A 14321-nucleotide genomic window follows, 5' to 3' on the forward strand; every position below is an offset into this window, starting at 1 on the left:
ATAAATAAATATAAAAACTAAAGAAAATTTGGGCAGGTCACGCCCATTTGTATAGAGACAGAAAAAATATAGGCATTGAAATATTTCATAGAGCATAAATATAATATTTACATTTAATAATTAATTTACTGTATATTATTACTTTAACAAATTTTTAATTAAATAATAAGCAAATTATAATTGCTGAGCTATAAATCATTGTATTATATGTATTATGTTTTTAACAGGTAGGTACTAGGTATAAGAAATGTTATGTAGGTTGCTATTTTACTTTTAAAAGTTCTCTTGTTAAATAACAATTTAAAATATTATTTTTTACATATTATTAAAAACTAGTTGATCTTTAATAGTTTATCATAATAATTTATAGTAAAGATTTTCCTAAAATGATTCTTCCGTAGATTTAATAACTATTGTCTATTCCACTAAGACCTAAGTAATATAATCAAGGTCGAACTGAGCCTATAAGCATTTACACTTCGTAAACTCTCAGTTTGATAATTCATATCAAAGGAGGTTAAGTACATAAGAGGAAGGCCTTGCATGGTTTAGACCCCCATCTCTTAACTACTCAAGTTCCCCTCCAAAAATATAGCAATAAACTTTTTTACTTAATATTGTAATCACCCTGTATACAATTATTGTATGAACTGATTGAGGGGGGGGGGAATTGACCCGCATCAAATGATTGTCATCATAGTTAAACACTGAAAAGACGTCCCTGTTTAACGCTATTTTAAACTAAAAACATGTGGAAACTGAAAACTTTAAAAATAAAGTTATAACTATGTTAAAATAAGTAATATGTAAGCTCATTGTTGGAATCCAATTAATACACGGTAAATGTAATTGAATCATTAACGTTTTGTTCAACTTTTGGGACCCCTGCATATTTATATACAGGCGACGTTATAGGCATAATATTTTTAAATATCTCGTAAATTAATGTAATTTAAACGGAAGCCAGTAGGAACGAGTGCGTTTAATAAAGTCAATATAATAACAGTAGCCCGTATGCAGTGTTCCCTACCCTCGCTCTTATGTATTTAGACAGCTTGTTCATTATTATTGTTTTCACGCATGTGTTTACGGCGCGTGGTCCTCATCGTTATAAGTTATAGACAATGCATATTATTTTAGATTGAGTATTTTTTTCTTTCTTAGAATTCATTTTTTGTCTACCAATTCAAACCACAAAACCGCTGGTTGATTTGACGATTAACAAGAGTCTCTTTTGTTACTTTGAATTAAAATTTGAAGGGCATTTATTTGTAAGACTCGAGTGGTACCAAAAAACACGACACGATGTAAACAAAATTTAAGAACTTGCTTGAACTATTTTCTATTATATAGGCCAATGCATATGCAATGTTAAAACACATTCTTGGCGAGCTTCCTCGTTCGAAAATAATTATTTGTAGGTACCTATAAAAAACAACAAAATAGCTTTTAATACAATCTACTATGCGTAAACGTTACATGATCTCTAACATAGGTTGCATGAAATTAACTCATCAACAATATACCTCCTCCCGTTGTATTATTACGACAATTTAAACAACCTATTGTTGAATAGTGAATTCCGAATAATAGTTATTATAATTGTAATAGTTTATTTGAGTAACGTAGTCTAATTTAATATTTATTTTACATTTAAATGTAGAAATAAAAAGTATACGTTTTTGTTATTTATAAACAGTCAAAAATAGAAACACATACACTTCCAGTCGGCACCCATATCAAATTAGTTTATAGAAATAATAATATTTGTATTAAATTAGATCTCTAAGATGTAATAATTTCTTTCTATGAATTTATAATCGTTTGTTGCTGTATATATTTATTTTAGAGCATAGAATTATTATACCTAATTGTCTATTGTGAGTATTGGTAAAACAATTATTATACTGGTTATTGAATACAACAATGTCGTGTAAAGAGTATCAGAGCCAGAAATGTATCGAGTTAAGGGGTTTGCCTATATTTTACAACAAAGTTAGGGTGTAAGTTAGTTAGGGTGCCCACATTTCCTAAAAATCCGTAGTTAATTTTTTTTTTATATTAAGGAAAAACTAAAAAAATAGGGAAAAATCACAACTGTGTCGTATAAATTTCCAGGTTGCTATGTGTGAGTGAACCAACAGGTAGCTGAAAAATATTTGTATTATATTATTGATTACAATACATGGATAATAACGGCAACAATGTACTATAGAAAGACAATCAACCTTAATCGTACCACCCTGGTACTACTAAAATAAAAGTTTTAGAATATTATTGCCATTACAATGATTTTTATCGATATTTAATATTATTACCATCTACAGATTCGTATCGAAGCGTTTTTTTATGAGAGTGATTTCAGATAAAATTTGTCGTTTACTACTTGATTCCGGAATATACTTCATTCACACTGTGTTTGTTTTTTTAAATATTAATGTATGGGCATGCATTTTTCAAACTAATTTCCCCAAAAATACAACAATTATACATAAATATATAATATGTAATTGTTATATATTTTTATTTATTATAAATAATAAATATATTTTTTGTTTACAATTCTTTCAAAATAACATGCTGTATATGACATTTGACTATTATTATTATTAAAATATTTTTAATTGTAAATTGAAAGTGTTATGGAGTTTTCCTCTACATTACCCCCTCCATTTATATGATTCGTTTTTAATTTTTTGGGCGTTACCCGAGAGAGCACACTTTTTATTTTTGTATAACCCAAAAGAGCATGAAAATACAGCCTACAATTGAAATGTACAAACATGAATATCGATAGCGTAGTGTACTTATGTCATCAATATTGTATTAACTATATTGCTAAATCTAGTAACTATCTATTATTATTACTAATAAGTAATAACAATAACTATTTTGATCCATACACTTCTCAACACAATTGAAAAGTTAACGAATTGTACAACACAATTTAAAAAAAGCGCCACAGAGAATATACACAAACGAAATAAAAAGACAAGATCACATACATTTTGTGAAGTATATAACAATAAAAAAACTAGATGTTTTAACTTTTTGGGAAAAAATTGGACATATTTTCCAAGGTTTTTAAATTAATCATTTCGTATGTTATGTTGTTTTAATTATTAACTGCCAAACTATTATTTTTTTACTATAGTATTTTAATTATAGGTACGATTGTAATGCGTTTTTTAACACACCGACTGTACTGTCTGTACAGCGAATGAAGACTGTGTTATGAAATGTTAACTAAAATACTACCTGGAAATTTGTTAATCTTTGATTATTATGTAAAAGTTTATTCTAATGTTATGATAAACCGATAATAATTTGGTGATAACCACGGAGTGGGCTATTTTAGGCTATGCCAATTTACAAATAATATGTGCTCTTATGGGTTACGTTATTTCAGGCAATTCAAATATAACTGTGCACTTTCGACTGCACCGAATTTTTTGATACCTTCGCATAGTTATTTATTTGTTATAGTTTGAATAGTTTGAATCAGAAAGGGTAAAATATACTGCACTATAATACACTCAATATGGTTAATACTTTGGAATGTCAACACGACTCTCTTGTCTAAATTAAACAATTAGAAGAATACTAGGTTACTACTTAATATTTATATTGATAAAATACATTTACAACAGTAAAAAATATAGTCGTGCATTCTTAAGATATACTATATATATAGTAGACTGTCCATCTACATATAGTAAAAAATATATTCCTGCTGACCGCAAAATCATTTTTATCTGTCGAAAAGAAGAAATGTTTAAAATTTTAGCCTTTTAGGACAACTCTAAGTGGTTCCTATAGAGCCATATTTCTCCATTTAATTAACATGTAAAAAATGTATTTTTTATTTAAACCGTTATAAGTTCAAAATTTTAAAATTTAAAATAGATTCTGAAAGCTGACATCTTAAAAATGCTGAACTATACAATTGATCTTAGTTATTTGTATACATAGAAACAATGGTTTAAAAATACAATTTTGGTCGTTGTTTATTGTTAAACTGATTAACTTAAGTCATTGTAATTATTCAAGAACCGTGGAAAAAACTACAAATATTTAAAAGGTACAAATATTAGCTATTTAGAAACTTTTTTAAGTTAAAAAATATTTATACTTTGAAGTTATGACAATTTAATGAAAAATGTATTTTGTATGTGTTAATCAAACGGGGAAAATATGTTTCTATAGGAACTACTGAAAGTTGTCCTAGAATGCTAAAATTTTAAACATTTCTTCTTTTGACAAATAAAACAGATTTAGGGGTAGCAAAAAAATTTTTTTTTAGTCTGTCTTATACACAGTTCTTAATGCACACAGTTAGTCCACAACAATTGTCAATTGATCTATTGCAGATCCACGCTGTAGTTTCGAGAGTTAATTATCAAATTTTAGGAAACTAGCTGGCCTAAAATGACAGAAAATAGCGAAACATAAACATTTTAAGTATTAGTTTTTTAAAATATATTTTAGTACATTTGAAATTGAAATAAAACCATTAATATAAAATTAGCATGCTTTCTATTTGAATACATAATGACGTCTTATAACAGTTATACGTTTTATGAGTATAGTCGCTATAAATTTGAATTATTTTATTATTTACTCGTGTTTGAAGATTTGTTGAGATCGTCTGTCCAGGAGGTAGGCCGAAACCATTCATAAATATTTCGATGACAGATTATAATATCTGGCTCGCACATGTTTCCATCAGCCGCAGTAGTCGGTACTGCTTGAATTTAACCTACTAAGCAAAACGTACAAAAAAGTAATATTATACACCACTAGACACTATACTAACGCACCGAATAAAATTGGACCTAACAACATTTTAAAATTTTCACATTTAAAGTTATTCAAATATATTTTAAAATATTAAGATTCTATTCTTACACAACCGACTGTAAGTTAAAATATTCATAACAACATGGTTGTTTTAAATACGCAAATTAGACTTGGATACACTAACCACTACTAGGGAAAATACTTTGTAATTATATTAAATATTTCTAAGAAGAAATAATATTAATATAATTCATAATTTGGCAATTTGCAAACGCATAGTTACTAAATCTATTAATTACTAATGACTGCACACAATTTAAGGGAAAACAAAAATATATATTTTGTTTAAAACGGCGATATTGTGTACTAGTTTTGCTGGCTAAATAAATAATTAGTTGTTGGGCAGCTAAATTCGAAAACAATGCTTAATACTAAAATGCTTAATTTACTTTACTCACGTAAGAATTACTGACCTTCCACAAAATGTTATGGCTCTAGCAACATTAAATACTTGTCTGGAATTGTGCAAGCTCCGAGTAGTTGAATAGAAAATTCTTGACACAATATTGTTGGCGATTAATGGGTATCTGAGGACATCATTACCTGACAGTATTAGACATTTAAATTCACTCTAATCCTGCCAAAGTAAGACGTTAACAGATCCACAGTGGTCGAAGTCTGCACACATTGACGAGGCACGCTTTAATTAATTTATAATTTTAATTTGAGATATTTACTTATCTACATAATAACAATCATTGCTACATTATTTAATAGATATAAATTAATATATTATACTAAACTAAATGTTACTAATTATACATCGTTAAAACTTATGTCATTTATAAAAAGAGTGCACGTCTTTGAATATAATAGCGTTGAAAACGGTTTTTGCTCACTTATATGTATATAAATACTAAAACTGTACAACAATTGAATAGATATTTTATAGTTATAAGTATAATGAGATTATAACAACAAGTAATACATTTCAATTTTAACTTACCAAAGCACAACAAAGTAGAATACGATTCGTTTTTTGAAATTAAAAATAGTTTATCATTAGCTATAAGAAATAATAACATTACAAAAAAAAATAATAGTCACAAATGGTATTCATAATTTCTCGTACGTTAATTCTTGAGTAGTGTAAAATAAAATGGTAAGTTAAAAATTATAATATTTGTATTATGTACTCGATAAAAATCATACCGGGCCAAACGGACAAACCGCATGTGATTTAATTATAGCGACTAAATGGAAATAAAAAATGATTGAAAACTTGTTCTAGAAAATCACGTAGGACAATGTCGGTTAATGATGATATTAAAATAATATTACTATGTATGTATAACACTCGCCTGACTTGTGTGAGTTGTCGCAGTGGCGCTGGTGGACAACTGTGCGAGTAGCAGCTGTGAACCGATCGACGTCTCGAGCAATAATGTTTTGTGTTTAAAAAGGGTATACGGTGCTCAGGGATAGTTTCGTGTGCGCGTGTGAAAACATCGTGGAATAAAAAAACAATTCAAAGGTCAACGATTATGTGTAAACGCAATAAAAAAAATTAACAAATTGTAAACAAATAATAACAGCGTGAAAATCCGACGACGCCCGAGAGGAGATCATTCAGTTAATCTGTCCGACGACGAACTGGCGCACCGTGTACACCGGCACTTACATAAATATATCGGATGCGCGCAAAGGTCGATGAGCGCTAATGCACGAACGGATGACCTAAGCTGTACCGAGATAACGCAAACATGATCTTTAGCCTTTTCGGTCGAGGCAAACAGTCTTATCTGGTATTGATAAAACTTCAACAGTGCAAGAGGTTCCAACCGTCTCTGAATCAATGTTAAATCGTGGACATGATGATGAATATACATTGCGTGTATAATATATTTTTCGATAAAAATGTACACCACCACGTTTCAACCGCCTTTACCGAAATGTATTATAATATTATACTCAATTGCGTAATTTCCAATTATTACAAAATGTTTAGCGTGTGTAACTTGAAAAAAATCCAACGTTCGAGTATGTATACTTGAACTATATTATGTATATATATATATATATATATATATAGAAAACAAATCGAATAATCTTAAAACTATAACACATTATACTACAAGATACAAGAATAATTGTTATACTTGTCTGAATAATCCACAAAAATGTCCAAAATGTTCATGAATATTTTATACAAAGTAGAACAATTATTAGAATATATAATTGTGTTTTTACTGTGCAACAGTATTGTACAGTAGTAGGTAGTTTAGTGACACATCAAGTTGTAATTATTAAACAGTATAATCGATTGGGATTTTGATAACCACTGAAATTATTATGAGGTTATTACATTATAGTGATTTATTGGTTTTAGAATTTGAATACCAATGATCGTATATCATCAAATTGTTATTAAACACGAATACATTTGTTCCCCATCGAGTCGACAATAAATAAATTTAACAACCATGTTTTATAGTTGTCTATTGATTTAAAATTAAAAAAAAAAATACTGGAAATATTAGAATCGAAATATAATAAATTTATCGATTTACTATAATAACCGTGTTTTTCATAAAAAAATAACAAAAGATAATGAGCAAAAAGTAATTGTATTTAAAGCGGTATATATTTTAACGGCGCGGCGGTAAAGAACAGCCTTATTAGCTGATTTAAAAACGTAAGCAATCGTTGCGGAAACCGCGTGTTATTGATAAAGTTAATTAACATAGTGAGGTTAGGATACTCATAACTCAGTCAATAATGGTTAATACATAATAAGTGCCACAAATGTAATAATTTTTAAAAACAACAGAAGTTAAAAAACAATGTATTTATGTATGCAATTAGTTACCATTTAATTATAAAAAACGTCGAATGGTTTAAATGGACACTTACTACATTTAAAAAAATTAATCATACTATATTGGTATAAGAGAACAAGCACGACATGTTATTTAAAAACATTATAGATGTCACGGCATCAAACATTTATCCTAGAGGTAGACAAATACGGTATTTGAACGGTAGTACAAATTTTGGGGCGAACCAAAATTAGTTATTCTTAAAAATAAGCCGAGGGGAAACTTCACTCTCTCCCAAACAATTATGGGCCCGTTATCTCAGTGTTTTGGGATTTTTTTATATATTGCCATACGAATAAATAAAAATATCAGTGTTAATAACACAAAAAACATACTTAAGTATAAAATAAATAAAAGTAAAAAATCATAAATGAAATAATAATTATTATAAACTATAATATTTTTTAGGTTATATTCACAGGTATAATTGTGGTTTAGTGCAATACTTAAATAACTGTCTATCTTTCTCTATTTATAAATAAGACCTGATCTATATTATACTTATAAGTATATTTATTTATTTTTTAACAAAAAATGGATATGAAGTTTATAAATATAAATAATGATAATATAATATCATATGTTATTATTTATACAGGTGGTACAGGTATTTATTTGAGAGGTTAGAGAAGTCGGGGTGGGCCAAAGCGGGGACCTGACGATTTTACGGAGGGCTATTGCCCACCCTTGGCGTCTCTAATGGGCTAAATACACGTGTGTTAACAGCTGTTAAAATGAATACAGTTTTTTTTTTTTAACATAATATGTACACGCGATTGTCATAGATAAAAACATAATTCCGAGAAGGCGATCGTGGCCTGTAAAGATAAAAATCCAAATGTATCAGCTCAAACGGATCTTCCGATTTCGAAAAACCAGCAGACAGGTGAATTTCGTAGAAATCATTATATGGTTAATGTCAAAACTTATACAACTAATAAAAGCATAAATTACGCTATAATTAAATTTATTATAAAACATACATATTTAAAATTGACTTAAATTTGTTTTTGTGCATTTACCGTTTCGACAGAAGAACGCCCGGCAAAAATGTGCTGAAGCCGCCGCCAGACGTTGTTTAAAACGATGATTTACATACAGAACACTATCCGAGTTTTCGGACGACTCGCAGTTATATCATTACGACATGACTACGTGTCGAGCGAAAAAATCGAACTTGGATCTCTGTTGGCTCATTAGCGTTGTAGCCGCCGTTTGTCGATATCCTTTGACCTTTCGGTAACAAATTCACGCAACGAGAAACCGTACACCGTCAAGTAGCGCACCGCAGATATCGGTACAACAAAAAATCGCGTGCACATGTCTAACCAAAATCTAAAACGGAACGATTTTTTATATATATATATAAATACATATTTTTTTTTTTTAATAAACCGATAAACGGCGTACGCCGAAAAACCCGCGGAGCAAACAAACTATGTATACGAGATACGCACAGATCATAGTATTGTTATAATAAGATGCGAGAGGTTGATTACCTACAATATTATTATTACCGTTTCAATCGAGTAACAGATAAATCGACTACGAAAATCAAACAGGCGTCCAAATGTAATAAGTTACAACGTACTCGTGTAATGTAATAATAAAATGGGCACTCGGTGTAGGTAATATATAATACATACTATGCAACATCCGTGTTGGGTTTGATAAGTAATTTTTCAGCGTTTCCAACGTGAACGCGCACACGTCGATAAAAAAAAAAATAACAAAGTACAATATATTATTATAACGCTGTATTGTACTTTACGTTATACCTAGTATGTGCGTTTGACATGGAAAACCGAAACGTGAACGAGCGGTTGACAGACGCAAACTGCTGAAAAAGGCGTGGTCGTCGCGTCAAAGGAGCCTTTGCAGTGCCAACGACGCGGTCGTTCGGTGTTTGTGACGCCGTCGCACAATAAGTTTCAGTTTCTGCTCCCCGCCACCGTCGTTTACGTTCTTATTATTATTAACATTAATTATTATATTAATATTTTTGTGATTTTTTTTGATTTTTTATATAACATATTATATTCATCGCATTTTCGGTATAATACTATTATAGGCGTCTGGGAATGCGGTTACGACCGCGTTCGTGCGGTCCCCCTAATCTTATCGTTGGAACGCCGGATCCCGAGATAACACGTGCTCAACCACACTATAGAATAAATAGTTATGTGTATCAACGAGTATACCCACTTGGTGTGATGTGTATAAACCACACTCTTCAGTTGACACTATCATAATATCCGACTCATCGTCAATAACTTACTCATATTATTATTATTATTATTATTTACTATAATGTGGGTTTGGACGGGGACACGGTTCCAAAGTAATTGTCGAAAAAGTCGTAACTCGAATATTGTTAAAACCCTTGCCTATGGCCGTTCTGCAGTCGACCGATATTCGACGTTCGGTACGTTTTTGGGGAGATTTTTAAAATTATTTTACTTTAATTTATATAAATTTTAACTCCATGCGCTATAGTATACATAATATAAAATGGTCGAGCACACGCAAACCAAGCCGCTCGAAACGAATAAATTAATAACATTTGGCGACATTAACAAGTTGTAGGTACTCTGAAAAATAAAACGGCGATAAGCCGTTCGTTTAGGAAGTATACGTTCTATTCCGTCAGACTTGGGGATTTAAATAATACAAATCATAAAACGTATTAAACCTAGTTAAATTACGTTTATTATAAAAAAACGCCATACCTCTTTTTTTTCAAATACATTTTTTACTCGCGTGCAAAATAATGTTTTAATGTCTGTGTGCGAAATTTAGCCTCGTAAAAATTATAATAAATTATAAAGTGAAAAAGCTTATCTTTGTTTTAATTACGGTTGTATAACTAAAAACAAATAATTTAAATTAATAGTTTTAATATTATATATGAGTTATGACTGTTTAGAGGACGTTTACCTACACCCATTTTTTCTAGCGTTTAAACATCCTACTCAGATTGCGTTTTACTCGCCCTGTGATGATTTTAGAGCAAAAACACTTGTAACAAAAACGAAAGATGCCTGGATTTATCCATTTTGAATACAATTTCACAACCCTTTTTTTATAAACCTAATATTTAACATTTAAAAAAAAGAATGTTTAATTAACTATAACTATTTTTTACGTTATTACTTTTAAAATCGGATATGACATTGTCTCCGAAATATTGTTATCTTTCGATTTTATAATAGGTATTTTTGCTCTAAACTCACTATAGACCAAGTAGGACGCATTCTGCTTAGTTATATTTAGATGTTAATTTTTTCTTAAATCGCTGTCAAGGATGCTGTGATAGTCCGAGAAATAAATTAACTACCTAGTCATTGAATTATTATCGAAATAATAATTACATACCACAGTTTAACCTTTAAATTAAAATCTGCAAAAAATTTCTCATTGATTAATTATGTTATGTCATAACGTTCATCTAAACGTTTTTATTATATTGGTCTTGTTATAATATCTAAATGTAAACTTTTACATGAACAGTAGGTATGATAGTGTATTTCAATTGTTTTAAGTTCATTTATTAGTTCAATTATACTGTATACAAATATAGAATTTGTGTATTAAATCACCCTGTAGATGTTTTATAACATACGTTAAAATTATCACGTATAATATTAACTAGTTCAATTTGATTTGTAATAAGGCGCGTCCTTATCGTTTTGCATACTTGTGTTTCTAGCGTTATCTAAACTGCTATAGCATCTCTCAGATGCGTCAATTCAAATTTAATATGATACTTCATTAATCATTACTATATGTGGCAGAGATTCATTTAAAAGGTTATTTTTTAGAAGAAAACAAATGTTTAATTATTATAACAAGAGCTTAACAAAAAAAATAATACCGTGTCAAACTTTAATTCGATTGGGGAAAACCTCTTTTTAAGTATTATAATTACAGGTTATACAATTTGATAGAACAAATGTTTGTAAAATATAGTTTTTTTATTATGACAATGTTTAATACTTTGCAGGAAGGGCAAAACGTGTTGATGAGCGACTGATTGAAATGGGAAACTATTTGATATACGTTTACATTATTAAATTATAACACTAATAATGTAATATTAGTACACAATTGACGAATCATAAACAAGCATCGTACAATTTAGTACCATTGAACTAGACGCTTTTCGTGCGTACACGAGTTCTCTTTTAACGTATTTAACGTATTTGTACGCTTTATTTTTAATGGATCATCATTTTTTTTTTACTGATAAAAATTAAAATATGTTTCAACCAATATAAACTCCTAGCGTCTATAATAGTTGGTGACGGAATGGCGGTTAAAGAAAAACAACTGATAAATAAACTGATTATACCATATTATTTTAAACCGTTCCTGGTTATAGGAAGAGCAATTATCGAATTGAATTTTTGTTATAAAATATACAAATATAAATTTAAAAATATATATATGTATAATTTGTCGACGTCAATACCATATTTAAAGTAACGGATGTTCCCACGAAACAGTTATTATTTATTATTTTGTGATTAGTGATTACATTAGGCAGCAGGCGACGTGGTGGTTACTCGTTAACAGCTGCTGTCCCAGGACAAACGCTGCCTCAATTTATACTACATGTTGGCGTGGGTCGTTCAATTGCCAAGTAACGGAAGACTGTAAAATGAAACTAAGGGCTCATTCCACTCAGCCTTGTCCGGTGCATATGTCTGAATGTATCTTCGATACTGTACAAAATGTGTTTTAATAATGTTCTCATGAGGTGGGGTCGAAGCAGACGCGTTATGTAAGAACTCCATTCATATTATGTGACATACTATCTACATACGTAGATACACAGCAAGCAAATACATTTTCACCCTATTTTTTTTTAAACATTCACAATCTGCATGATACGTACTATAGACGAACATAATATATTAACATAGTGTAAATTCAAAAGGTGCTACTATTATTTATTAATTTTGTAAAACGCAGCCAACTATAATTTTTTTTGTAAAATTCGGACGAGCACCGATTTAATCAGCTGATATAATAACAGAATATACAGTTATATTATGTTAAGCAGGTTAGAGCGAGTTAATTGTTGTTATTCGTAGCAGTAAAATACAAAAAGTCTCTTACGAGACCCATAAAATTAGTCTACGGTCATAAAATATTATTACATTTGTAAATTGAGCATAACTAAATTGCCTTCAATATTTCCGTGTAGACGTCTCTGTCCCTGGCTAAAGCACTTTGTCAGCCGTTTGATGTACCCGATTACTTTAGTGATGGATGAATGCTGATGACCCTGATTTCGACCCCTATAATTGTACACACGTCTTAATGAATTTGATATTTTCAAATAGGGATATGATCTTAGGTAGTTTTCTCTTCTACAATTAGAAAGAGGAAAGTAATATGACTAATTTTAAAGCAAGAGTACCTAATATGAAATCGAAACAAAATTATAGGAAATGTCTAATCCGTACTTTAATATGTAAAGTATTTCGCAAAGTATTTGATGTTGAAAAGGGTATTTCTTACTTTTTTTAGGACATATTCAATATTTATAATAGGTGTTTTTTCTCTAAAACCACCATGGACCGAGTAAAACGCATTCTGCGTAGCTATGTTTAGATGCAAACATATTTAAAATCGTCAAGAATGCAATGTCAGGCAAAATAGACAATTACCAATAACAAGTCCTAATTACTGTACTAATAATTATACGTTATAGTTTAAACATTAAATTAAGATTTTGCAAAAAAATTGCTGTAATCGTTATCCTTAATAAGTAGGGGGGCTGACGTCCTCTTAAAAGCGACAAGCTTGGAATACTTTTCATTCGTATAGACTGCTGAACACTAGTATTTTTTTAGTTGTCAATTGTCACGTGTACATAGTAACTATCCACCTACTAATATAAATATGTCGATGTAAAATTATTTATTCCAACTGTTCGTACTAGTGTTTACCCACATTGATATAAGTATACAACCTACTGGCTTTCAGGCTGAACTGTCGAAATGTTGTTTAAGTACAGAAGTATGGATAAAAACTTAGAGTAAAAACTAAAAAGTAAAAGAAAATTCGAATTAACAAACATCGAGAAAAAGACAATAAGAAAACGTTGAGTATTTTTGCTATAAATACAATGGCGACGTTCCGATTAACTTTCTCCGCCCCCAACCGAGTCATAATAATAGACGCAGGACGCTACTTGGTTGCAATTATAGTCTTCTATAAATACGATATTATGGTAAATGGTCATAGTCAGTCGCCGAGAGAAGTTTGAAAATTACAAATACACAAAAACAAAACTCACAAAACTACAACAAAACCTGGCACGCGGCGTGACATTTTAGGAACCACCTGTGACATTTGGGCACTTAATGAAATTCTGACGACGGCGACGTTGTCGACGAGGAAATGCAAAACCGATTTTTTTTTCTTTTAACGTTCACAAAACAGGTCAAAGATCGTAAACCGTCGATAATGTAAACACACTGTAGGTTGAGGATAAATTACAGAAAAAAAAACTACTACTGCGTTTGCCCTTCTTGTATAATACGCACATAATAACGACGATAATCGAGTGTGGTGTGGTAATTTCCGTTCACCATAACCCTGGCGTTGTTCTATTGTCCTTCGGTTCACAAT

The 14321-nt window shown here is 30.1% G+C and overlaps 2 long non-coding RNA genes across 2 annotated transcripts; both read right to left on the reverse strand.

The window, feature by feature from the left end:
- Positions 1-634: 634 nt before the first annotated feature.
- Positions 635-5548, reverse strand: LOC126843122 (uncharacterized). The gene is made up of 3 exons (XR_007686395.1): positions 5274-5548; positions 4622-4762; positions 635-1425 (listed from the first exon to the last, which is right to left on the reverse strand). It is a non-coding gene; the product is annotated as an uncharacterized LOC126843122 (long non-coding RNA).
- A 2028-nt stretch (positions 5549-7576) lies between these two features.
- LOC126843126 (uncharacterized) lies at positions 7577-9594 on the reverse strand. The gene is made up of 3 exons (XR_007686396.1): positions 9326-9594; positions 8702-9014; positions 7577-8613 (listed from the first exon to the last, which is right to left on the reverse strand). It is a non-coding gene; the product is annotated as an uncharacterized LOC126843126 (long non-coding RNA).
- Between the last annotated feature and the right edge of the window lie 4727 nt (positions 9595-14321).

Source organism: Adelges cooleyi, unplaced genomic scaffold (genome assembly GCF_023614345.1).
Source record: "Adelges cooleyi isolate 19-005CV unplaced genomic scaffold, UGA_ACOO_1.1 ACOO_flye_CR_arks_rails_tigmint_CR_PRNA_108, whole genome shotgun sequence".
Taxonomy (NCBI): domain Eukaryota; kingdom Metazoa; phylum Arthropoda; class Insecta; order Hemiptera; family Adelgidae; genus Adelges; species Adelges cooleyi.